General features: G+C 41.0%; 1 protein-coding gene across 1 annotated transcript in view; it reads right to left on the bottom strand.

Moving 5' to 3' along the window:
• Positions 1 to 26,408, bottom strand: part of fat4 (FAT atypical cadherin 4) — a 101,135-nt gene that overhangs the window by 50,283 nt on the left and 24,444 nt on the right. The window lies entirely within an intron of this gene.

The raw sequence follows: 26,408 nt of genomic DNA, 5'->3' as shown, positions 1-26,408 counted from the left end.
ATACCCCACTGTCACTGGAGCTCATGGAAACTGTATCATTTACAAATTGACTCGAGGCTCTTTTCCGCAGAGACGCGCAGCAAATGTAACAGTAGAGCAAACTAACTGCAGCGCAGGGATTTTCACTTTCAAGTCTTACAAACCAAAATAAACACACATTACAGTAGACCACAGACCCCCCATGTGGAAAAACTTTGCCCCCCCACACTGAGAGACTTGTTCTAATAAATGAAATCTAATACAGATGCGACAGTGGGAAGAGTGAAACCTATGATTAGATCAGTTGTTTATAGAAATTATACGATTTCAAGTGAATCAAAGCGTCCTTTGGCTTTTGCTCATTCACACAAGACCATGTGGAGCACAAACGTTCTGTGACCACACGTGGAGAACCCTCTGCCACCATCCCGGCTTGCAGCTAATACTCCATGTGTGGACGTCCCTTTCGAGAATGTTTGTTGTTGTGCTTTTGATTGGACAAGTTGTTTGTTCATAGTAAAGGAACTCTTGAATTGATGATCTTTTATGCTCAACTTAGCCAGCACCCGCACTGACAAAGCTTAACGCAGATGATAAAGAAGCAATCGGTACTCCATCGATAATTTAGAATGCTAACCGTGAGCCAGGTCTTCTTACAAAAAAAATGGAATGAAATCCAACAAGGTAGAAGCAACAGACATGCACATTATGCATTTTCAGTGGTTTGTGCATCTAAATAAGTTTACTGCTTTGCTTTCAACTATCTATGGTATAGGAGCACAGCATGAGCAGTCACATGACCCTGTTTGTCCGTCTGAGGGGGAAAGTGGAAACCCTGGAGACAGTGAGAGTGACACATTTATGGCTTCAGATGTTCTGCGTCTAGCGTGGTGATATTACATTTCCACTCGCATCCCGCAACTTAAACTGCTATCCCTTCCACCTCATCTACTAACCCAAATATGCATTTCAAAGCCAGTAAACATGGCTCGCTTTTGAATCATAACAGACATTTTGCTGCGCATTCTCTGTTTATTGCTTCTATAAATATGGAAAAGCCGTGTTTAAATTCTCCAGTGATAGGATCTCCATTAATGTTGACAGTGATTATGGTAATTCTTGTGCCAGGCATCAGTGTAACACACACGCGCACATGCAGCGAGGCATTACTGAGATGGTATAAAGAAATGGGAAAAGAACAGTTGTTAAAAGTCTACAGTGGGTGCAGCATTTTTTATTTTTTTTTTGAGGTAACAAGAGTTTCCCAGTGGGCATTTATAGAGCAGACAACAGGCCTCAAGGCCGTATGACCACAGAGGTGGGGGGCTTAAACACAGCGGTCTATTCATACTGGGCTATTTACAGGAAAAGCGGCCTTCACATGTCCCACAAATCTGCTTTGCAACCAACAGAAACAGGAAGCGCTTCATAACAGCTGCCACTGACGCCTTTTGGGAAAAGCTTAATTAAAGTTGACCCAGAACAAAAAGCCTGATGGGGGATATGGCTGAAATAGTGTCACAGCCTGACTAAATAAAATACTCTTCTGCTGTTCACTAATGTGACACCGCGAGGGCAAGTCTGAGCAAGGTCACAATTAGAACGAATCCAGACGCTTAACACTGCCTGGATGCCAGGATGCTGTCCACTTATTAAACCCACTCTGAGTTGGTGTCTGTCTGTCTGCATGAGTGGAGATAATTACAGAAGAACAAGACAGATTATGTCCCGGGCACCGGCAATACAGAAGTCTCATAAACAACCACAATGGCAGCGGCTCTCGACTCAACTTGCGCCCGAGCCGAGGGACCGGGGCAAAGTCAACAAACAATGAATATTTATCTCCAACCCTGTGTGTCCCCTTGATGTGTAAATAATGCAAGGCCCACTTCTGAGGAGTGAACTAATTAGGGTAGAAGTGCAGTTTTGAGAAATAATTACGCCTTATGCTTCCAGTTTGCATTACCCGGGCTCCCATGGGACAGCAACATATCAAAGCGCTCTGAAAAAATTCATCGGAGGAAAAGGAAGCGAGGTCAGGAGAGGGAGGCTGAGAGAGGCAGGAAGAGAGGTTTTGTTCCCTCTACCTGTCTGCTGCTCATGGCGAGCAGGCGGTTAACCCAGACGCCGTGGCCCAGGCAGGTGAAACACATTAGTTTACAAGGCAAAGATTGTGTTTCACGAACTACTGTTTCAAGTTGCAGGTGCTGCTAACTGGCTGCCAGAGTTTTATTATTTATGAGGAGGTATGAATGATTCAGGTGTCAAGCGGTTCCTGAGCGCTGTCGATTATAAGACCGTAAGTGATGGAAAGTATTTGTCCGAGAGCCTGAGACCGGAGCTCAGGAGTGATAAATGCATCTAAAATTCCCAGAGCTTGTATGATGCATGCAGAAATGACAGGTGGAAAAATTTAGATGTCTGAGCTCATGTTATGTAATCAAATCTCTTTTCTTGTGCATAAAGTTGAAATTTAAAGAGTAAGTTCACCTTAAATCACAAGAGACGTTTTTCTCAACGACCTCTGTTTTGATTGCGAGTCCAACACAGATCGAGTGAATGAACTGTCAGATTTGCTTTTCTTAGAGCTTTAAAATGATATATTTCAGTATTTCAAAAGCAATGTGTATATCTAGTACAAATGTACCTGTTACAATATAACATTACTCTTTCTACCAATACAGAACACTGGGGACGATTAAAGATGATGAACTGAAACTTTAAAAATCATCACAAATAAAATCTGCACAGCATTGTGCAAAAATCTTGAGCCACAGCTCATTTCTTTACATTTTGCTAGGAAAACGGTGCAGAGATTTATTGAAGCATGTGGGAACATACATGGAAACATAGTACACAATGCAAAAAACAGAGTTTGTACAATTCTGATGAGCTTTAAAGTCAATATTTGGAGTGACCACCAAAGCCTTTTTTGGATGTTTTTTGTCCTGTTTCTATGTCAACATGATAGCACACTGCTTCAATAATGTTGAGGTCCGCACTGTGGCGAGCCAAATCCATGACTGGTAGTGTTCCACTGCAAGTGTTTTCTTTCAGAAAGTCTAGAAAACTATTGCTCATGACCACTTTACACTAAATCTAAAAACTATTGCAAAGCAATATATCAAAAATGCATAAAATCAACAACTTGGATGGCTTGTAAGGGAATCTTACCGTATAACTGCCTAATAGGTGAAGCCTAACAAACACCCAGCAGCTAAAAAGGCCCTAACTTTGGGTCTTAATAAATTCTAATCAGTCATTTATAAGAAAAAACTTCAACCCCTATACAGCTACTATAAAGAGATAAAACAGCCATAGAAACCCAAACTGCTTTTGGCATAAGGTTGTAGACATGCTTATTTCTGCTGTACATTTGGGAATTTTAATATAGTGGGCGATAGAACGATAACGATATGTTTTTCTCGATAGAAAAGTTAAACTATTGTGATAGGCCTAATCTCTCCTGTCCTCTTAAAAAAAAAAAAAAGAAGAACAGCCAATCCAAATTAACTAGCGCAGAGCCGAACCAATCACAGCCGCAGCGTCACGTCAGGTGACTTGTTACGTACAGCACAAGTGCCAAGCCGCACATGTGTATTTGTTTGGGAAGCAGCCAGCCGCCATGCCGCCCGGGTAATGGAGGAAATGAGTGCGCCGACTAGAGAAAAATCAACCGAGAGCGTGACCGAAGGTTACCGAAGAGAAAACAGATGATGGTTCCAATGCCGGAGAGCTTGTTGACCGGAAGAGCCAGAGAAGTTCCGTAGTGTGGAGGTATTTCGGCTATTTCAAGTCTGACAAAAAACAGAGTAGCGCGCACTGTAAATTGTGCCGAAAGCAAGTCTGGAAATACAATAAATCGCTTTCTGACTGAAAGCGCTAATTCGTCATTCGGCTTTTGTCAGACTAAAGTAACTGTTAAAACTGTTTGAAAAGCTAAGCTATACAACAAGGTGAGATTGAGAATTTCCTTTTAGTTCTCAGTTTATTTGATATTGACAAAAGTTAGTCAATTTTGTCTGTTCTTCTGTAAAACAAACTAAGATTTATTTTTAGAATTAATATTTTGTTTCTAAGTGGAATTGACAGTTTAGTCTGTTTTGTTTGTTCTATTTTGAAACTTAAACGCTTTAGCGGCTGCCTTTTGTGTAGTCTGCAATATTTGCCTTTATTTATCTGAAAAAGTCTCATGTTCCTTAAGTACATGTACCCTGTTGAACTTATTATGGGAAATAAATATTTAAATCAAAACAAGCTGCTGATTATTTCACATTTTACTTGTGAGCAACGGCACATTTAAATCTTACAAATATAGTTATTTTGCTTATATCGTGATATATATCGTTATCGCCTGAAATGAAAAAACATATCGTGATATGAAAAAATCTTATATCGCCCAGCTCTAATAGTGGGGGTCGATTGACTTTTGGAGTGTGACATAAAGTAGAAATACAAGGAACTGCAGCTTCTGGCATTTCCATATTGCTTCAGTTTCTCAACACGAGAGGCTGCCTCCAGGTACCAACACTCCACATTTATCCATCTTTAGAAATACTTGCTCGTAGATTAAAAGCAATATCAAAGTAAAGGAATTCAGTTTAAGCGTAACAGCATATACCAGAACACGTCTTCGATTCCACCACATTTTATTTTCCACAATGAGAAGGAACCAGTTGTGGTTACAGCTGGAAAAAAATATATATCTATCACCTGCGTCCTTGAATGCCATTTTTACCACATCTAAAATGTGGAAGTTGCACAGGTTTTCATATGTTTCCCACTTAAAAAATCTCATACTTGCTCTCTTGCCAGGTCCACTGCAGACAGTCAGACACAGGCAGGGGGGAGATTTAATGTAGAAGCAAAAGATGTATTATTTGAGTCCGGTCCCATGTACACTGCGCACATATTTTGTCAGTTAGCGACTCAGTTGTTTTTAATAACTAGTAGAGAGTCTGATAATTAAGTGAGCAATGGTGTGCATTAAAAATGAGTAATGCAGTGCATGCTTGCTCCACTGAACGCCACGAACCTCTGAGTGAAAAGGGTGAACTTCACATCATTAGCGCAAACGTTTCTTCCAACCTCGCTGAAAAAAATGTGACCTCTGAGTGCAACTGATGCAACAGTTGGCCTGTAAATGTTGAGATCATCTGATCGTTAAAAAAAGTAGAAAAAAATTGCTGGAGCTGGGTGCGCCTCCTGCTGGAAATAATCATTTCAAAATGATTAAATGTCTCATTAGATTCTGTTGACGACTTGGGGTCAAGGGTTGGGGGAAGCACCGACTTCCCGTGCTCATTATACTCGTCCTCTGAGATTGAACGATTCCACTTTGCATCATCCGCTTTTCACTGATGTGCACGAAGATCAACTTGGGCCTAATGTGTTAAAAACTGGGATCACAAAGCAAGCCAAAATACTCCACTTCATCACAGAGTGTGAGCCAGAATCATACGCTGCTAAAGTTATTCAGGCTTTTTTGGCAGAGTCTTGTTAAATCGGACAAAGAAATTTTTGCAAAGCCATAAAAGAGTTGACACTAAAAGCCTTTGATTATGATGACGTGTAAGAAACAAATAACCAAGATGAATTCCATCGAGGTTTGTCTCTTTAGAGCAACGTGATGGACATCTAAAGTTCTGTTTATCTAACACTTTAGCTGGTGTAATGCAAGGACTATAAAGAGTTGACGGTTGGTACAGCTCGTGGCGGTTAGCTGAGTATTTCAACAGAAGCTGAAAAATACTTCAAGTGTTGCGTTTCCAAAAAGGAGCAGAAGAGTCATCAGTGAGCCTTCTCATATTCTGAGAGGTTACATCCCTTCCAACCACTAACTGGGAAACCTTTGAGGAACCACACCCATGCAGGTCAGTAAGGACATCTGAAACAATTCCCACAACTGATTCGACCAAGCATCAAACTTCCAGGAACTTCGAACTAACTCGCAACATACTGGAAAATCATGGAGTCTCCACACTTCCTGCACTATATAAGGGGCACTGTATTGTATGAAGGAATCTGTCATCTCTGAACTGAAATGGATTACCGACCGTCTAGAAAAAGCCCAGGCCCGTGTCTGTGTTTGCCTTACTTAATCTGAAAACCGTATGGCATGATCCATGTGCATCTGATGAATTCCCTGCTATGTATAAAGAGAAACTGTAAAGAGGACCTGAATGATAGAAGGCCACATTCAACATGATACATTTCCCGCAGCTCTAGAGACACACAGACAAAGACCATCATTATTTCACTTCATCTTCACTTCCTCCTCTACCTCTCCTTGTGGTTATTTCAGCTGTTTAGACAGAACATCGTAGACTCTTGGCTCCAGATTTATGGAGCTAAAGAAGTCACGAGTTCTGTGGGTCAAGGATATTGGTAAAAGTGCCATCTTGGTTCAGTCTTCTAACAACAAAAGGAAACACAACTAAATAATTAAGACAAGGTCAAATGGAGCTCTTCTGTACGGCTTCTTTAACACGTGTACAATCGCAACTGGCTCCATCTGTCAAACAAAGGCCTGCAGAGTAATTCATCTTCCAACCGCAGTCATCAGGCTCGGCAAAGTGCATGCGCGCCCTGGAGACAGGAATTTGCTGGAGATTGGAACGTGCCCGGGAAAAAGCAGACAAAGCTGGATGTCAGCCAAACCTCAACGCACAGTGCAAGGGAAAAGTCAGGATACAATCATATCCCCCTCATGTCCCCCCTAAAATTTTTTGCAGTCCCATGAAAAAAAGAAAAAAGAGCAACACTAAAGAATAAAATGAGAGACAAAACAACACAAATAAAACCCAGGAGAGTCTGCAAATGATCAGAGAGCACCTCGGCCATACGCAACCAACAAGGGGAGAGACGATGTTGGACAAGTGGTTTTAATAAAAGGGATCACTCTGCTCTCGGTGGACCACTTCACCAACTGTTAAAAGATTGTTTGTCTACAGCAGACCTCTTCAAGCCCCCTGCGAACTCTTGCCAAATGAGGTTCCCTCCAAGTGTTTCGAGCGGAATATACTGTATAATCCAACAGAACAAATAACCTTCCAGGTCATGCAGGCCAGCGTATTGTTTCAGCCAGGCTCTGGGCCATCTTTGCACACAGCAGAGTGGAAAAAAATTGTGATGGATTGCTATTTTTAATGGTCTCGTATCCGGCCGCGAGCAGCGCATACAGGGGTTCTTCTTCACTATAAACAGCCATAACTCTTTCTCCATTATTCCTACCTGGGAGAGTTAGATGGAAAGTTTAATTAGACCTTGCGCAAGATCAGAGTAGAGACAAGATTTCGCTCTCCTTGAAGCTGGAGTACAATTCAAAGCCATCGCTGAAATTACCATAGCCTATTAACTGCAGCGCGTTCTGTATCCATGGATTAAAAGGTTAGAAGAACATCAAAACAAGCATTTTCTCCTTCTGGTGAGATGAAAGTTAAAAAACAAAATAATTAGCCTATTTGTGAGAAGTATGCTTTGAAGATATAAGAGAAGAAATGTATTTTGTTTTTATCAGTTGTCTGTCTTTTTGAAGGAGTTCTTAAAAATGGAAGGAGACCATAACGGCCGCCTGTCTCGGTGTTGGTGCCACTGACTCTGCGTGAGTCTATGGCCTTATCACTCTCACTCGCTACAATTACTTCCAATCACAGCATTCAAGCCGTGCAGACCATGGAAAGCAGAGCAAATGAGAAACACAGCACTTTGTTACCCCTAAAATAGATCAAAAACACAACTATGTTCAAATTTTTAACCATTTGTGGGACTGATTGCTGTAAAAAAGCAATTAATTATTGTAGAAATGGCTCAACGTGCCTAAAGCTTAATAGAAAACGACTTGTGACCAGTGACTTTTTCATCAGCCTCTGTATCATTTCTGGATACTTTGCACTATGTTTCAGAGCAAAATAATGCATCTAGTCCTACTGTTTATTTCTTAAAGGTTAACATACTGCTTTGTTTAAAAATGCTCCTAATGACAGCACATTTTTGCAAAGGGTAAGAGATTTGAGAATATTTCCCAGCCTGTGGATGAGCTTGTAATCCTTAAACTGATTTAAAATAATGGAAAAACAAAGCTTCATGTTTCGTCCCGTACTGTAGCTGCAGTAAAGTCAGATGCTTTGCCACAGATTAAATTCTTTAACAGTAATGAAGACAGAGTCTGTGCCAAATGGATCACTTGGAACATCAAAAACACGGCCTACAAACTACTACATAAACTACTTAACACACCTAATGGGAAGGTTCTTCAGTAAAGGCTCTTGTACATTTTTTTTACTTTAGATGAACAAACTATTATTTCAATGCGGTGCTCAAAAAAAGGACCAAGTAATATTTTTCACTACTAACGCAAATTTGCTTCAAAATGTCTGGAGCCGTCGTAAATATATGTAAGACGGGAAAATTGTTCCAAGTAATGCACGTAATCACAGACCTCGCAGTAGTGGGATTTTTACAGTTAATGCTCAATCTAAGTGACATACATTAGATATCAGGCATTTTTCTCTAAAGCCAGCGTTGGTTTCCAAGACTTCTGGAAGGTCTGTGCGAGGCTTTAAAGACCATTATGGCATCAGTTTCATCGTTACTGTCACCCACTGATAAATGCATAAGATTTACAGGAGCTGAGGGAATGAAAAAAACACATTAACGAAGGATCTCTGTTTGGATTTGACCTAATTATTAATAAATCAAATCTGCGATGACACTCTCCCCCTTCATCCCCAATGCAGTCTGCTACTTCTGAGGATAATTAAACAATTAGCCTACGCTAATGATGTTTAGGACTGATCAGATTATCTGTCCATTAGATCTGACTTCCATCATGGTGACGTGTTGGAAGAAGATGAAAGGAAATTTCCCTCCCAGACGTTTCATCTACCTGTTTGTCAGTAACAGAGCATTTTGAGATGTATCCCTCCACTGACTTAGAGGGTCTATATTTAATAGTATTATAACTGCTTTGCAAGTAAAGTTACAAAAGATAAAAAAAAATCAACTGAACGAAACACAAAAAAAGTGCATGAGTGGAAGGGTCGGGAATATAAGTACACATATGGTTTTGTGCATGTCTATGTGAGCGGTGGTGTAGAGACCGGCTTTAATCCAAAACAGGACTTGGATTGTTGTGTGAAAAGCTGCAGGCACCCCCTGCAGCCCCTGTTTATGTGAAAAAGCCCTGAAAACATTAGTGCAGAGGAGCAGCAGAGTGGGGGTAGGTAGAGTGGATATATTTGTGTGTGTGTGAATGTGGGGGAGCTCTAGTAGTCAACTTGTGGCTGACCTGTGGTCCAGGAGGAAGTCTGACTGCCACCCAAGGTCCTGCTGATTAAATGAAAAATAACATGGTAGCTTAAGTGATAATTTGGAACAATGGGCGGACGTTTAGGTTTCACATTTTGATGGTCTTAGACGTTTCTATTCTTGTGTGATGCTTAAATGTAACGCCATTTAGTAAGTTGAAGATAAATATGGGGAATTTTCAGTGTATAACGCTCCGGGAAATCTGATTTTCCTTCTCACCGAGCATTGGATAAGATACACACCGCTCTCACGTCTGTGTGTTAAGCATGGAGTCTGAACCGGGCAGCGGTTAGCTGAGCTGACCATAAAATGGAAACACAAACTGAAATGTAAAAACGGCAATTTGTGGTTTTATGGGGAGTTACGTATTGTAACTACAAGCAAGTTTATCCATCCACCTAGGACTTCTGTTAGTTGCATAACATCTGCATTCTATCAAAAAAGACCAAGAAATGGGAAACGACCTAAAAAAAAACAAACACCTTTTTTAATGTATATACGTTGATTATATCAGTGTTTCCACCTGCTCTCGGTCTTAAAGCTAAAGTACGCAAATTCCTGGAAAAGTCATTTGTATACCAAATTAAGCTAAATGTATCATGTCCTGTCGATTATTGTAAAAAAGGCAAAATTTCAACACAAAAATATCACACAGTAACACATCCCACTTAAAAATCGACTGCTAAAAGCCCCTTTGCCCTCTATTCTGATTCTACTGACCAGATCATGTAATAACATTAAAAAAAATAGTGACCACCAGTTGCCCAGTGACCACACTAATAAAGCTCTTAAAATCACAGCTCCACGTCACATATTCGACCGTGTTATTCCTGATCCTATAAATACCTTATTCCTATTCCTGCTTCACTACCATGAAATGTAATTTTGGTGTATTATACATCTGCCTCGGTCATTTAGGCCTCAGCAGGAAACAGCTTGGCAAGAAAACCTGATCTGAAGACATTCTGAGGGGCAAAAGGGAAAAAAAATTGACGGAGAAATGTTGATGAATTTAACATGAGGTGGTGTAAAAAAAGTCTTCTGCCAAATAACTTGACAATGAGGGACAGTTTCCCCCTGCTGAAGCCATTCATGGAAACGGGCTGGAGGGCCTGGAGACAGCTCTGCCTCTCTTTTCTTCTTCTCACTCACAGATACAAACACGGATGAAAATGCAGACTCTGCACCGATCACACAGGAGGCTATGACATGCTCATTCATACATGCGTGATGGCCACCCTCCCCCCCTTTATTCCGGACACATACCTCCGCTTCCACACTACACAGAGGTCTTACAAGGCCTCACATGTTTAACTCCCTATTATTATGATGAGGATGGGCCTTTTAGAAGTACCATCCATCTTAATTAACAAGCCATTTGTATGCGCTTCAGCCCCCACGACAAAACAGCATGGGAAGAAATCCTGTGGCCAAAGACGAATTCTAGAGCTCTAAGACATCATTAGTGGATTAAAAAAAAAAAAAAAAAAGAAAGCCTTTAACGGCCTTCCCATGTTGCCTGCATATTTCATTATCTCCCACTGTTCGTCGCAATTCCCAGTTTCATCCTCTGGGTTTTTGGGGCTTTTTTTAACCAATGAGCTCCAAAACTTTCTCCGTGCAGCGAGAGCCTTGCTTCTCATTCCTTTAAAGTTCAACATAATTTGAGGCACTCTCCTCTTGATTTACAGTCCGGCCTTAACATCACTGCCTTCGCCGTCTGTAAAGTTAAAGCAACTGACGTATAGCATGTCGCTCTGCGGCTACCGAAACGAGTGAAAATTATTTCTGCCTTTAGACGTCGGGCACGAACAAACAAACGTCAGCCTCGATATGATCTGTTTTCTCTCACCAGTTCTGAAGCTACAGGCTCGCAATAAGAAGAGCCGCTGAAAGATCACTATGTTAAAGTGGCGCCTTTTTGGCAGATGCCTGGCTTTCGAAATGGTCACTTTTCTGGGTGGTGTGTGCGTCTGAGTGCATGGGGTCTTCCCATAGGGCCTATGTCTGGAAAACAAAAAGGAAATGTCTCAAAAACAGCCTTATGGGTAATCTGCCTTCACAGCCATTGCTTTCTTCTTTTCTTTTTCTTTCTTTTTCTTTGTCTGGCGGCACGCTTGAACGCAGCTGAATAGCCAAGAGACAATTCGTCTCAATTCTGCTTTCAGGACGCCTACAGAGGCTATTAATTGTCAACTCATAAAGGCCCCACAGACGCCCCATGTGAGAGGAAGCACCTCATACTCTGGGACTCTTTTTCTCACTCTCCTCGTCAGTTTTAGCTGTCTCTACTATCATCCATAACACCTTTAGGTTTTCTCTAGGGTTTAGAGGGTCAGAGCACGAGGTCAGGGGGTTATTATTAATTCCTCTGAGAAGTTGCATTGTGGGGGCTCTTGGTTACTCTGGGGTCAAAAGCTCAGTTTAGTACAAGGGTGTCATTTGTTAGTTGACCTTTCTTGCGGCTCTGACAAGCATTTTGTCGATCGGGGGAAAGACAAAAAGGATAGGGAGAGCGCATGACTTCTGTTGTTCATTTCTATCACTTGCTGCTTTAAATAAATGTTCCAGACTTTTACCTCAAAAAAGAGACAGACTGCCCAGACAACAGGACTTGTGGGTATTTGGGAATTTGACAGAAATAAATACTCAGACAACAAAAGAGCAATGCTGTTCTTCTCTTCTTTTTACTTGGGAAGTGAAACCAGCAATCAGCAAGCATTCAAACAAAGGACTTCATACAACGGTGAACAAGACAAAAAAACGTTGATGTTTACTAGTGGGGAAATTGTTTAGTCTAGCAAAGACAGCAACAACAAAATTCAAACGTCATTATCAATATCTGTGGCAAGCAATGTGGAGATGAAACATAACATATACAGCGTGTCCAGAACTCACTCCTCACCCAGGCCAGCACACAAACAGAGCCTGAGAAGTGGCATATTAATTCAACATTTATACAACATTTTAAACAAAGGGAAAGGCGGACTGCCCTCGGAACCATAATCTTTATGAGATATGTTTAGACTGAGTGGCTTTGGAAAACACAAATACACAGTGGGCAAGATTTGATCCTGGGCATGCACAATGTTATACATCAGATATGGGGGTTTTTTTTGTTTGGGAAACTCGAACGGGATGTCACAGATGAGCCCATAACGAAGCCAGAGTTTACCCACAAACTGTCAGTACCCTTTTCATGACTTCATTGCGGATTTGGGCAAAGCGTGTGATCGGAAACTGCGCCAGTATCACTACCATGCAACAGGCGGTGCATGTCAAAAAGTCGAAATGCCGGACTGACAGTTGCACGTCATGAAACGCAGAAGGGAAAAGAGCTCCCAACGTCTAAGCCGGAGAACGTCTGGTTGTTGTCACTCAGTGCAGAGAAGAGGATTTAAGAAGGGCCGAGGCGGGGTAAAAAGGCTTACCGTGTCACATATGATCTAGTCACCGACAGTTGCAGTCACCACCTCCACCTCCACCCATCCAACCCCCTCCATAGCCGTGGCATGGCATGCATGGATGAAATCAGCCACTTGGCTTGACGGGACTGAGAGAAAAGGGGGGGCTTAGAAAGTGGAAAAAGAGAATGAGGGCAGCAATTGAGAAGGCAGAAAAAGACAAGTGAGGCGCTAAAGTCAATCGGGCCTCTTGTTTCCCCTCTCTGTGCCTTTTTTCCTTTACTCTCCCCTCCTCTTAGCCTCTTCTTCACACACACACACATACACTTTATTTCAGTCTGTCTCTCAGCTGTCCTGCAGGGTTTGTTCTACAGCGTAGTGTTATACCAATAAGCTGAGGTGATGCACTAAATATCCGATGTGGATATGGGGGATGTTCTTCCTCAAAAAAAGTTGCAGACATTATTAGAGTACAAACCGTTCTGTAATAACACCGCTATGACCTTTCGGTGCCTCGAATAAAAGTAACCACTTACTCTATAGCGGTGATCTCATCCTCCACTTCTAGACAGAAGCTAAAACATCATAACCTCCCATTTTTGACTGTTTTGGACTCAAGATTGATCCTTCATTGTGCTATATCCTGCCTACGCATCCTGTTTGAACAGGAAAAAGACCAAATTGAGGAAGTAATACCTTCTCATACGACCTTTAAATTGGCTAATCTTGATTATTTTGTCAATTTAATTAGGGTAGGCCAATAACAGAAACACCCATTTGTATACAAGAGTGGGTGTATGCAAACAACAGTATTTATAAAGACATTAAGGGTAAATCAGCCCCTCTAAACTATATATGCTTAATTTATTGTAGGAGTCTTTTCCTAAACAGCGTCGACTTTAAGCCAAGTTTCCCTAATAAAAGTTTATTTTTTAGTACATGTCCTGTTATAGATGTGCCAATAATTCTTAAGCTGATGATTTTGGCATTTGAAAAATAATTTAATTGTAAACTAAACTATAAATAGGATCTGACATCCAAAGTAAGGCAGAAAATCTCAGCTGTTGTAAGCTTGCTATTGTGAAAATGCAAGAAGATATATTAACCACGTCCACTATCAGTCAAACTAAGTCTTACTGTGTATCTCCAAACCATCCATTATGCTCACATGCACATCACTCTATTCTTGATTCCACTTTCTATTTTTTCACAGCACACGAGAGCTCTTCTTGCATTTGAGGTTCCTCTGACACGCAGCTAAGGTTTCAAGTAAATCCAGCTCTGGACCCCAACTGTTTATTCCTACCTGACAGAACAATAGCTCAAAAGTTGAGAACAATACTTCTAAGAATACTTCAAAGACAATAAACACTACTGTATGGCTTCACTGTGTGAAATTCAGCACACCAGACTGTCACACAGCGAGAGGTTTATTTTCTATTAGCGTCATATAATTTCCATCTGACACCAAGCTTGGTTCATCAGTGGACCATTGAATTCTCATCTTTCTACCCAGGGAGGCTTTGCTGTGCAGACGTTAAAGTACAGTCTGCTTCACGCTCATAAATCTACACACATTCAGCTGCTCAGTGCTAACACAGCCATCTACTGTTGGTACCTAGGAAGTTTTATTGAAGCTGATGTAACTTGAATGATTTGATTTCTCAAGGACACCTAAAAGCTTGACATTGAGCAAGTGTTTCATATTCAAGCCTTACCATAAATGTCCTAGCTGTGGGAGGAAGTTAGAAATCCTACACAACCACAGGAAGAACATGCAAATTCCACACAGTGTTCTGTAGGCTAACATGGTTTGGTTGAACCTAAAGCTTGCTAAAAAAATAAAGAAGTCTTTGTCCATAATGGTTCAACTCAAGCAAGAATACTTCTAAGGTATGTTCTCATTGTTAACTCCCTTTCTAACTAGTCTTTCTAACTCTTTAGCTACTGCTGCTCTGTATGTCTCCACATTGTCTAGGAATGCCTTTACATAGCACTGCAGCCCTTAGACTTGGTAGGCCAAAAAAACCTCTCCAAGCCAGATGGTTTGGCCGGACAGTGGAGGTCTGGATTCCCACGGAGGAAACACTGAGCTTGGAGCTTTTTCAGTTACGCTTAAAGCTCCCTGCAGCACTGTGTAAAGCCATGATTCAAACTCATTGGGCTGCGTGATGTTTAATTGAACCACAAGCTGTTAATCCAAGGAAAGAAAATCAACTAATCCAGATTAAGGTCAGCCAGGCGGGGAATGGAATTGTCAAAGGCACTCCCCGGCCTGCTGAGTACCTTTAAAGATCGGGCTCATTACTTGAAAGCCAAACATGCTCACGTGAAACAAACACCAAATGGACTCAGGGTTTTGTCGCACCGTGAGAAGATTTTGACATAATCTCACACCAACAACTTACTGGTTTGTTTGTTTTCTGCTAAACTAAGGCTCCAAACCGGACAAAGGTCACTGTGAGAAATGTCTGTTTGGACTGATCCAGGAATGGAAATTTAACGAGAGAATTGTTAGGTGTGAGCAGCGAGCAGACGAAGGGTTATTTGATAGCATTAGCAGATGCGAAGTGCACGCCTATCGGTTTCATAGCAAAACTGTGTCTAATTCACCCTCTACTTATCTGCTGACCGTAGACAAACAGACTTTCTCACTCAGTAAGTTTCTTTTACAGACACACATCTCCCAGTTTTATCTGCATTTCACCATCCATCCCATCTTCACTCAATAGACAAATGTAAGAGCCACAACATCTCTTCGTGAGTGTACCGTTGACAGGCAAAATTCCTAAATAGTTTTCTGTTACTCCAGCAACAGCACCACCTACAGAATATATTGAATGTTTTTGTCTTTTTTTCACATCAATGAAACAGTGGGACATTCATCCACCCCTCACTGAATTCTGAATGTGTGAAAGTATAGAAGAGTGAAAGCTATAATATAGCTGGACTATTCTATACACTCAGTAGGATACCCACTCATGTGTAAAGCCAGCCTGTTCCTAACCCCAGGGCATTTGGGACTAAACAGATGCACACAAGATGTCCTTTGGTGTCAGTGACACGAAGCACTAAGTTTTTGGATATAGTGAGATGGGTCTCGCTCCGAATATAAAGGACCCCTTTGCATTAGACTCAAAAGCACTTGCGAGCATCATTTTTCAACATGTTTATGGTGTAAGGTGGCATGATTTAACCCAAATCAGAATCTTTTTCCAAACCAAACCAAGCATCGAAAAAGTACAATGAAAAAGAAACAAAACAGCGAATGAAAACAATGTGGTGAGAAATCTTACAAAGAAGCCACAAACCACTTTCTGCTGGTTGACAAACTTGTGACTTACTCTACCACCAGTGATGTAGCATGGTTGCTTTTAAAAGGTTGCTTCTTGCCATCCAGTATTGCAGAGGCTGGTTGTCGAGGCTGGGACCACAGTCATGGAATATCATTACATCTTCTTGCTCCACCCTTCTGGATTATTTTCTGCTTTGGTTCCTATTTTGCCCACTACACAATATTTCAGTGTGGAATGCCTGATGCCTGCCAGTGTTGAAGAATAAGCATGGGTTCCAGCCTCACTGTATCACTCTGTAACTGTGGTCAGACATAACTGTGAGATTAGAGTATATCATGCACACTGCCAAGTTTATAAAGGTCTTGTGGCACTGTGAGGTGCTTGGGATTAACCTCTCAAACAATGACGAATGGCATCAAGTGCTGTGCTTTACACTCTGTGGCTATTACTGCATACCAGAGGGGACCAAGTATGTGGGAATTCAAGTACGAGGACAAAGAAACAAAGAGTCAAAGATTACCAAATGTATGATTTTTCAACATACTTATACTTGCTACCTGTATTTTCTCATCTCTTGCAAGTGTAGTGTTCAATAATTTAAAAAACAACAACAAAACAAGTCATTTTTTGACACATTTTCACATCTCTATTACAAAATAATTTTAGGGTTTCAGGGCATGTCAACATATGGGATTACTTCTTGATGAGTTATGGTTGAGAATGGTCAAATGGTGTTGCAGAGGCACACATGGATAATCCATCCCATATAGCGCTTGTGAGCAATTTCAGGTGTGCTGGACAGTAACATTTATAAAAACCTCTTCATTATTCTTGGGGCGTCAGCACAAAAGGGGAAAAAAACGGGCCCAAATTTGACTAGGCAGCTGTGTTTTTGAAAGGAAATGATTTATCAAAAATGGGGAGCGATATATGCTAACCCCGCATGCGTCGTCTCATTGGCGACCAATTTGATCTGCAACTGTTCTCGAAGATCCATCACAGCCTCTAAGATAGATACGCTGAGAGCTGAGGCCTCCGCAATTAGTGTATCAACAGCTGGAGAGACCATTAGACACTCCTGGGTGTTTGCTTCAATTCCTTTGTTTAGAGAAGGCTGAACAGCATGGACAAATATGGGCGACTAATGAATGGTGTCTGTCACTGAGAGTGGGAATGCCTGCTTCTTAAAGGAACTGTGAATTTCGAGGCAAAAACGAGATGAAAACGGGGTGAAGTGACGTCAAACAAACCATGGAGAACTGTTTGGAAAATCTTATTAAGATGTGTAATTTTTGCAGATGTTCATTATACTTTGGCTAGGGTTAAGAAAATAAGTGGTATACAGTTTTGCCATTTGTCTTTGGAGAATAGATCATTGGCTGGAGCCCTGACTAGGAGCCATTTGAGGCCAGTGTAGCATATGCATGGGAATCAAACCCAAATGTGAACGTAATTCTTGCCTGATGAGTGCTGCGTACTATGTGAGCTTTCTGGCTCAATCTGGAAAATTTAATTGATTGAACGGATCAAGTTGCTGTCCAAATGTTGCTGCTTTCTGAGCCCAATTATCGGCATAAATGGCAAATTCCCATTGCTCCCATTAATTTGCATTACAGGTAGGATCCAAGGCAGCGAGGACAGTGGAGCAGCGAGAGTGTGGGAGTCTGAGAACTGTCCACATTATCTTAAAGAATTAAGATAACCCAGAAGTGAATCATTCAACATGCTCTAAACCTAATCTAAGCCCCAGCTGATGCATTCCGCATTATCTCACCTACACTCACACACCAGCAGGCACGCACACACACACACGCATGAAAACAAACAGAGATTACAGACGTCATATATCCCCAATAAGTCAAACCAAGGCAAAAGTAAAGTGAATGCACAGAGGGTAAAACGTACCCCCAAACACTCTAAATGTGGTATTGCTGCTTTCAGAAGCAGATAAAAGCAGAGTGTTTGCAACATGCTGCCATAGCTTCCAAAAGACTGACAGTGGTTATATTTTTCGTTTCTTCTTTCTTACAACAGAGGTTGTAAATGTAATCTATCCCAAAAGGAGTGCACTCCTTTTTGCAACAGACTCCCCTCAATGTTGTTATTGGCAAATGCTCTGTAGCTGGCAATCCCATCGAGTGATGCTATTTTCTGTTAAACACTCTTTCGTTTTATTTTTATTGTGTGTGTGTGTGTGTTTGCTCTCTCTTCTCATCTATTCCTGAAATGCTATACAGTAAATATGTTGATTCTTTGGGCAAATGTGGGTTAGAAATCGAAGGCCTGTAATCAGTTTTCCAAACCTCCCCGCCTTCACTCGGCCAGGCTGTTTATTTCTATCTTGATGACATTGTCCAAAGTTGGTTCATGCTTAAGGATGAAACATCAAGACTCTCAAACCCATACTCTTACATTATGATTAAAAACTCTGGTAGGAAAGGCCTGTTTTTTGCTCAAATGAAATACAAAGCAGGGTAAATACGGAGTAAATAATGATTAGCTTTTCTGAGGATGATCAGGCTCTATTTGGTGAGTAAGGGGGGAATGTCAAATTTATGGGTACTACATCAAGATCATTTTTCATGTGTTCCACAAGAGTGACACAAATGTATATATGCTGCCCATGACATAAGACATGAGAACAAATGGAATAATTAAACCACTATTGACTGTAATTAAAGGTTCTCCAGCATCCAGATTTAGAAGATAAACAGGGCTGAGCCAGATTTAATTCAAAATGTAACCAACTGTGGCTCCAATGTCTCTTAATCAGCTTGACTACAAGTATGTGGGATTTACAACCTAGCCCACTGTATTGGCCACTGGAAGCTATATGCTCATATACGACATACTATACGTGTGAAGATTAACAGCGCAGAATAACAGCTTAAATGCTGCACTTACTTTCTAAGAAAATATTATTTGAAAGTTTTGGGACAACAGCTGGCTCAGTTATCAATCACGGGGCTGTTTATAGTGGACAGAGTAACCACTAACTCATCCATTTACTGTGATCTCAGGAGTAATTTAATCAGAGGAAATGTGACAGTTTTCAAATGGCGTCTTTATCCATTTCAGAACATGAGCTTCAAAGGCAGAAAAGCTTTTAGTGGACTACTTTTACAAATTACTTGGAGGAACACTACATGGGGGGAAAAAAAAGTTGCCTCAAGTGAGCGAGATCTAAGATGGAAGTGAGCATATCCAAGTTAAACTCTACTTCTGCAGTTAGAATAAATACAGCATAGTAGAGGAAAACGATACCCTGACGAAGAACAGCTGAGCCCGAAACACACAAAGCTTGCAACAAGCCAGAGTTCAGATAGTTTCTCTCTTTTGTTTTGCTTTGTTTTTTTTTTAAGCGCCATTTCTATGAAGAACAATGTATGTACACGTAAACACACTCCGTCCACTTCTTTTCCATTTTTGGTCATTGCTTCTAAATTATACTGTGACTGGACAAACAAACGGCCTCTGAGTCACAATGTGACTGAAACAATACCCAGTGCCACTGCCTAGTGTCAAACCACCAGATTTGACCGAGGTGACACGAGGCTGAAGGAGGTCATAAAGTTAAGTCAGCAGCAGAAGGGAAGGAACGAAACACAAGGGTGGGGATTGTTGGAATTCTCGGAGCACTGCCAGCGCCGCTTCCTGTTATTTGTTTTGTAGTAAACGCTGACTCTCTGGGGGGATATGAGTGACCGTAATGCTGGACACAAGTCGCCGTTTGTCTTCTGACCGCCACTGTTGTCTGCATAACTCCGTGTGAGTGGACATATGCTCGTATGTATGTGAATGCACGGGTAGAATTGAATGTGCTGTGACTCGGTGTTTCTGAGTCAGCTTATTGTTTTTGCTTCACATTTTTCAATGAATGTCAACTTGCATATGCATTATTAATGACTTTTATATGGTCATTTGCTTGTATGGAATTCAGAAAATTTTAGTGAAGAGCAGTGCTGCAAATGGATGCAGATCTAGCAAAAATGCATACATACAATAGAAGTAATGATGGCACAGCAGCCAGAATAAACAATAAAATCTCTCATTAGTGAAGTCTTTTTTGCCTTTCAGAAATTCAAACACTAACAAAATCCGTCGTATAATAGACATTAAAATCTCCAAAAAATTCACATTTTCTGGGGTAAGAATTTGTGGATAAATGCAGCGCTTTGAATTTGTTTCCACTCATCTGAAGCTCCCAACATCCTTGCTTTTCTTTCTTGTTTCCTTTACACTCAAAAGTAGCAATTTATCTGTATTTATTTCTCAGTGAAAGAAATTACTTGAAACTTTGTTTAAAAATATGCAGCCAGCACTGCACAATTGCTGGTAATATATACACAGGGGTACAGAGAAGTAAACACATGCCGAGTATTTGCGGTGCAGATATGTTCTGACGTGTCTACGGTTACATGAGTCAGCATATCAATATGTTTACTTCTGAGTGATTTGACTCAAGTGATTCGACTCCATAAAAACATGAGAGGCATACAAATCTGATGCTCTCCTCCATCGGAAACTAATGGGCCGGGACCCTTCCTCGCCTCATTATCTGGTTCTGCTTCTTCTCAGAAAAGTAGGAGAGAACAAGGAAAAAGAATTAAAAATAGAAAAATGTAGATGGAGAGGGGAAAGAGTAAAAAAGAAAGTAGCAGAAAAACAGAACCAATCAGAGATGATAAAGGGGGTGTGAACAGTTGAGAAAACTATGAGAAAGGGTAAAAAAAATAAAATGACAAAGTACTTCACAGCAAGCCATTGAGGACTGAGCAGACTCTGTGGCGTAATTTTTATTGTCTAACTACTTAATTGTAAATAACAGGCCTCGGCGATGTGAACGGCCATTCATTCGCCCAGACAGAGTGATTAATCCATGCTGGGCTTTGGGAGAGTGGGCAGTGTGTGTGAGAAAAGAGAGAGGCAGCAAAAGAGAAGGTTCTTTCTTTCCCTTTTCTTGTCTCTATCTCACTACCCTGCAGGTCCTAATTGGTTAATTTCATAAACTTCTCAAAGGGGTGCACACAGAAGCCCTAATTGAAAAAACAGGAGCCAGTTCAGCATCGCTACCTGCAGATCCTCGCGTCTTTGTGGCGGTGGGGGATGAGAGTCAGACAGCGACTGCAGGGGGTTCCTTCACAGGGAACTACAGCACGGAGATAATGGGCATGTTGTGCGGCCCAGACGGGGAGACCTTTGAGCCCAGAGCGAAGCTGGTCACTTCTCAGTGTTTTGTCTATGGTAAAAAGTCTATGACCTGCTCATTATTTCAACCTGGGGTGCTGTCGTGATATCATAGCTAACAAGCCGGTCAGGGAATTGAGCACATTTGGTGTCGTGCCTGGCAAGGTTTATTTGAACAGAACACTGCCTGCGTTTTGTTTTATAGGAATAGAATTTAGGAAGCCTGGTGCATTAGTGCTTCAAAACTACTTAATTAACTCAAATGTTACATTTAAATTGGTTGTAGAGAAAGTTTTGAGATAAATTGAAAATGGAAAATAGTCACACCCAGTACTTGTCACCTTACATAGTTAAAGAAGCTTAACTAACACGCTAATGTTAGCTTGACACATGACTGCTACAGTAAGAGAAACTTTCAAAAAGAGATGCTAATATATTTATGCTAATAAATATAGGCTAACTACTACTAGGCTCACTTAAATCTGATATTTTAGCACTAGATATCTACCAAATACAACTAAAAACTATTTCTTCTGTGTATAAAACAATCCAAGTAGTTAAACTGAATACACTGCCAGCTCTTTTTTAAGTCTATTCTGAATTAAATGGCTACATTTAAAAGCTACCTAAACTAGCCGGTAAAGCTAACTAGCACTAGTACTAAAGCTCCTTCATATCCTAAAACTTTGGACTTATAAATAAGTAGTGGAGTCCAGTCCAGGGAATTATATTCATGGCTATGTGTTCATGCACCATTGTTGGCAGAACAAATTTCTCTTGTGCTTATTTCATTTAGTAAGTGAAGTGACTCAGATTCTAATTTTGGCCGAACTGCATTTTGTTCACGCAAGAGAGTCATTTGGCTTTGTGCACAAGAGTGTTAATGTTTATTTGCCAACCATGGAAGTTGTTTCTTCTACATGAAGCTGAAAATAGACTGAATACGCTTGAAATAACATTCAATGAATTAACAATAATTGCGTATTACCAAAACAGCCAACTATAATCACTCAATAATAACAACACTAAATGACCGCCTTCGAAATTGGTGCAGCCAGACATGTCTACATCAGTTACTCTGCCTGCAGCAGCTGCCGTCCCAATGGTGCTCACTTGGAAGAAAGGTATTGTGGAAAACTCCCTATCAAAGCTCGGGATCACAGTTTTTAAAGTATTTTGCCCCTAAAAAAGGAAACAAACCAAGGCTCTGAGGCCGTGGACCCTCCGTAAATGTCTGGGCAGAGGAGGAGATATCATCGCACATCGAAGCCCCTTCAATATGTGAACAATAGGCATCCATCTACCTTTCCACCCACCTTGACGAATGAGCCCTTTCATTTTTTTATTCACTGCACTGTGGTACCAAGCATTTATGGGAGGAATTCCAGCCTTTGTATGGCGGAGCACTCTTAACAGCAGATAAAAACTCAAAGTATAAACATGCTCCCATTAGGGAACTGGCGGCCAACCAACCTTTACCTCAAAGTGATCTGTGTTATCTGCAAAGCAGCCTCGGCCTGAGCCCGAGTGATTCACTGGGGACTGCCGGAGAGAACTTTGAGACGAGCCAGGTCTCAGTGCAGCCGTGGCCTAAAGGCCAATCTATCTCCATAAAATTGACTCTCAAAATGAAAGAACAAGAGATGTCCGCGTGTTCGGATCCATGTGTGTCGCCTCTCAAAGCAATCCTACACTTGCTCTGTGTGAACCTTTACATTTCAAGTGTGCATTAAATCAACAAGTATGAGCCTCACGGACCATTAAGAATAGCAGTCTCATTTAAAACAGCCTGACGCATATCTAAAAAGGTGGGATTTTTCTTTGGAGTTTTCTACTTAAGAGTTGATAAATATTGTTCTGTATCTGTAATTGTAGGGGATTTTGCCCCTGTGGTCATGCACAACACTAAAGGCACTGTAGTACTGCTATTCATCAGCATCACCAGAGCAGTTTACAGTTCTATAAAAGTGTTACTCTGTCTTTGCCTGTCTGTAAATCAGGTGTGTAGAAAACTGACATCACAAGTAACACAAGGCTAATAAACCAGAAACTAAGTCTGAGAAACTTTCATAAATTACATATATTAAGAAGGCAGGCTGGCAATAAAAATAGAGGCCGGTGCTCCATGGGAATGGTGTCCTGCTGCTGAGGCAATTTCTATTCTTTGCAGTCTTATGAAAGGATATTTAAAGAAGCGCAGTTGGTTTGAGAAGAGACAAGTTTGAGACAAAGTTGGAACATGAACTGTAAAATGAGCTACAAGAAAAAATAGTTGCAGGATGCGTTTCAGTGAGGGAGTTAAAAAAAAGAAGAAGCAGAAACACAAATATTCACATCTGCAACTTTCTTTCATCTCGACTTTCCGTGCCGTTAGCCATGGCCACTGTTCACATTTGCATTTACATATACGACTCTGCAAAAGCCATTTTATTTTTTGCTTATTGAAGCCGCTTATCAGTTGCTGTTACCAACCCGGAATAAATCCCGAGGATTAAAGGACTTCAAAAAAAAAAAACTTTTTGAGGGTGTAGAAGGGTGGGGTGGGGGTGAGGGTTTTGGGGAGGAAAAAAGCCGACAGGATGAAAAGAAGTTGGGGGCCCATAGAAATGCTAAGGAAGTGGCCCTCTTTTTTTCCCCAAGTCGCTCAGGGGTAGGAAGTTCCCAGCTCTGCCACTTCATTAATTCATGCTATTTAACAAGTGGGATTGTGGTGGGGCTTCTTCGGCCCCCTTCACACTGGAACCAACAACAGTGCCATCAGTAACTGACAACCCCCCGGGCGGAGGGGCTATGGCCTCCGGGGTCCACGCTGCAAACAGAGCCACGGGAAGCAGAACCTTGCCATTCAAGAGTTCAGCCTTTATTTGTCATCCCTGGTTTCTCCCCACCATACACATCCCCAATCATGGGCCTCCGAGGGTGGACAGCAGATTGGAGGATGAATCTCCCCTGTTTCCTATTAGGACAGAATAGAGGAAGGATGGGGGGGCTGGGGGGGTAGTGTTGCTCATCAGCAGAATCAGTATGCTTATCCATAACTTCTTAACGTTCGCTGACCACAGGGTTTCAGAAACGCTGTGCGGTAAGAGGAGGCAAATCGAGGTAGCAAATGCCAGAAAAAAGAATTAATAAAAACCAGAAAAGAATTGCTTACAGAGAAATTTATTTAAACTTTGATGGTAGATTTAGCTTTTTTTCTCAGCAAATAATTCACAGCATCTATTCTCTTCCAGGCACTATGATACAACCTGAGCTCTACACACAAGCGCTTTAGTTCTTCACACAGAAATGGTTGTGACTCCATCAGCTGAGAAATGTGCTTACTTATTATTGTTGGCCATTTTGCAATTAAAATTAAAGTCATAGTATTGATTTAGGAATATAAAACACACATATTTTATCTAGATGGACTGAAAGATAAGGAAGGAAATAAATTTAATACGATAAAATGCCGTAAATAATCAACTCAAAACTGTTTCCAAGCCTTAGGCTCTGGACCCGATCAGTGAATCTCAGAGAATGTAGAATAACTTCTTGTTAGATAAAATTATGTTTGTATTTTTTGAGTTTTTCCTTTGTTGTTTTACTAGATAACTCTTTTTCAAATACAGTACAACAATTCTGTGTGAGGCAATGTATATAGTGGTAAGTACTGCAGCTTGTGGATTATTTATAGTTTGCCACAATTATGAAATTGAGTCAGTAGTTTGGACAGAAAAATGCTTGAGCTTGTCTTGTAGTTTCCCTTAGATTAACAAAACCTGCAAGAAAAGACACTACCATCAAAATGAACCTAAATGTAAAAAAAACCAAAGTATGTAACAATATTTAAAGCCTCATTTCGGTGGTGGGTGGGTAACATAATAAAGTACCAAAATATTACCTACAGATGTACATCGACTCAAAAATAAACGGTAGTGACAAGCACAATTTTGGAAACTAAACCAAAGACTAAGACATTAGCTAAATGACACAAACCAGTAAGGTAATAGTGGGGCATAAATCACTGGTCTCTCACACAAGACATATAATACAGATTTATTAGGAAACATTTGTAACATTTTAAGGCTTGCTCAAATTTTAAGTATGCACTGAATATGATAGCGCCCAGTTATGTATCTTACATGTGGGCTTCATCCAACAACAGCTCTATGCAAACATGCTATGAACCCTCAGGGGAGATTCATAAAGAGGTAAGCTGACAGATCACTGGGCTGTGAGGGGAGGTTTGCAAATCATCCCCGAGAAATGTGCACATGTGAGGTTTACTATGATTATGGAATGAAAGCTGGGTTATCCTCTTGGTGAATTAGGTAAAATTACATTACATTAATGCCTGTCTAGAAGAATGCTACCCAGAATCCGTCATGAGATCCTGCCTGGGCCCCACATCACTCACCCTCCTTGAAGGTGTTGAAATCAGGGGAGAAATTCCCATATCTGTAACCTCAAACTCTAAATTTAAGTCACCCTCAGCTGCTCTACAATCTGCTCATTTATAATGTTGAGCAACCGTCTAGGGACGGCAACTGAAAATAAACACCGCATATAGTGTTATATCGTCAAGTGACATTATCTTAAGTCTGTTATCTATTATGGTGAGACCATAATGGATGAGGGTTAAAGTGTACATGGGTGATGTCTTCTCACAGCCCATTAAGCCTTGCCACAGCCGGCCGAGATGAGGGAAAAAGGAACAATCTATAGGCTCCGAGTGTGGCTCAGCGTCCTCTCTTAATTGCTAATATAGTTATTAAGGGATGCCAGTGGGAAGACCACCGGGATAGGATTGTCCCTGAATTATCACAGTTGCCTTTCAGGCCTGTGGAAATCCTCAAAGGCCGGTGATTCAGTGCCCACAAGGCTTTTATCATTTTCCCATGGGGCCTGAGAGGATCCCCACTAAGACCCACAAAGCCCCACGCCAATACACATTCACAAATACTTACACATTCATAGTAATTCAATTATTACCAATTAATCACCAATTTTACTGCAAAATTTCCAAATGTCTTTTACTTACAGGTTTGAAATTGTTACAGTTTATTGCTTTTCTTTATGTTAGGTGAAAATAAAGTAGATATCTTTGGATTTTTAATTTCTTCTTGTAGAGAAAATGCTTTGTAGTAGTGATGCATGACATGGCTATCTCCTTATAGACCCAGAAATGATCAGATACTGTAAGAATTAATTAAATTACACACCATAATGCAACCCAGAAGTTGCAACTTAC

This window comes from Neolamprologus brichardi, chromosome 2 (assembly GCF_056152115.1).
Source record: "Neolamprologus brichardi isolate AB-2024 chromosome 2, ASM5615211v1, whole genome shotgun sequence".
Taxonomy (NCBI): domain Eukaryota; kingdom Metazoa; phylum Chordata; class Actinopteri; order Cichliformes; family Cichlidae; genus Neolamprologus; species Neolamprologus brichardi.
The sequence above is the reverse complement of the archived record's forward strand: the minus strand, read 5'-3'. Positions and strand labels throughout refer to the sequence as shown.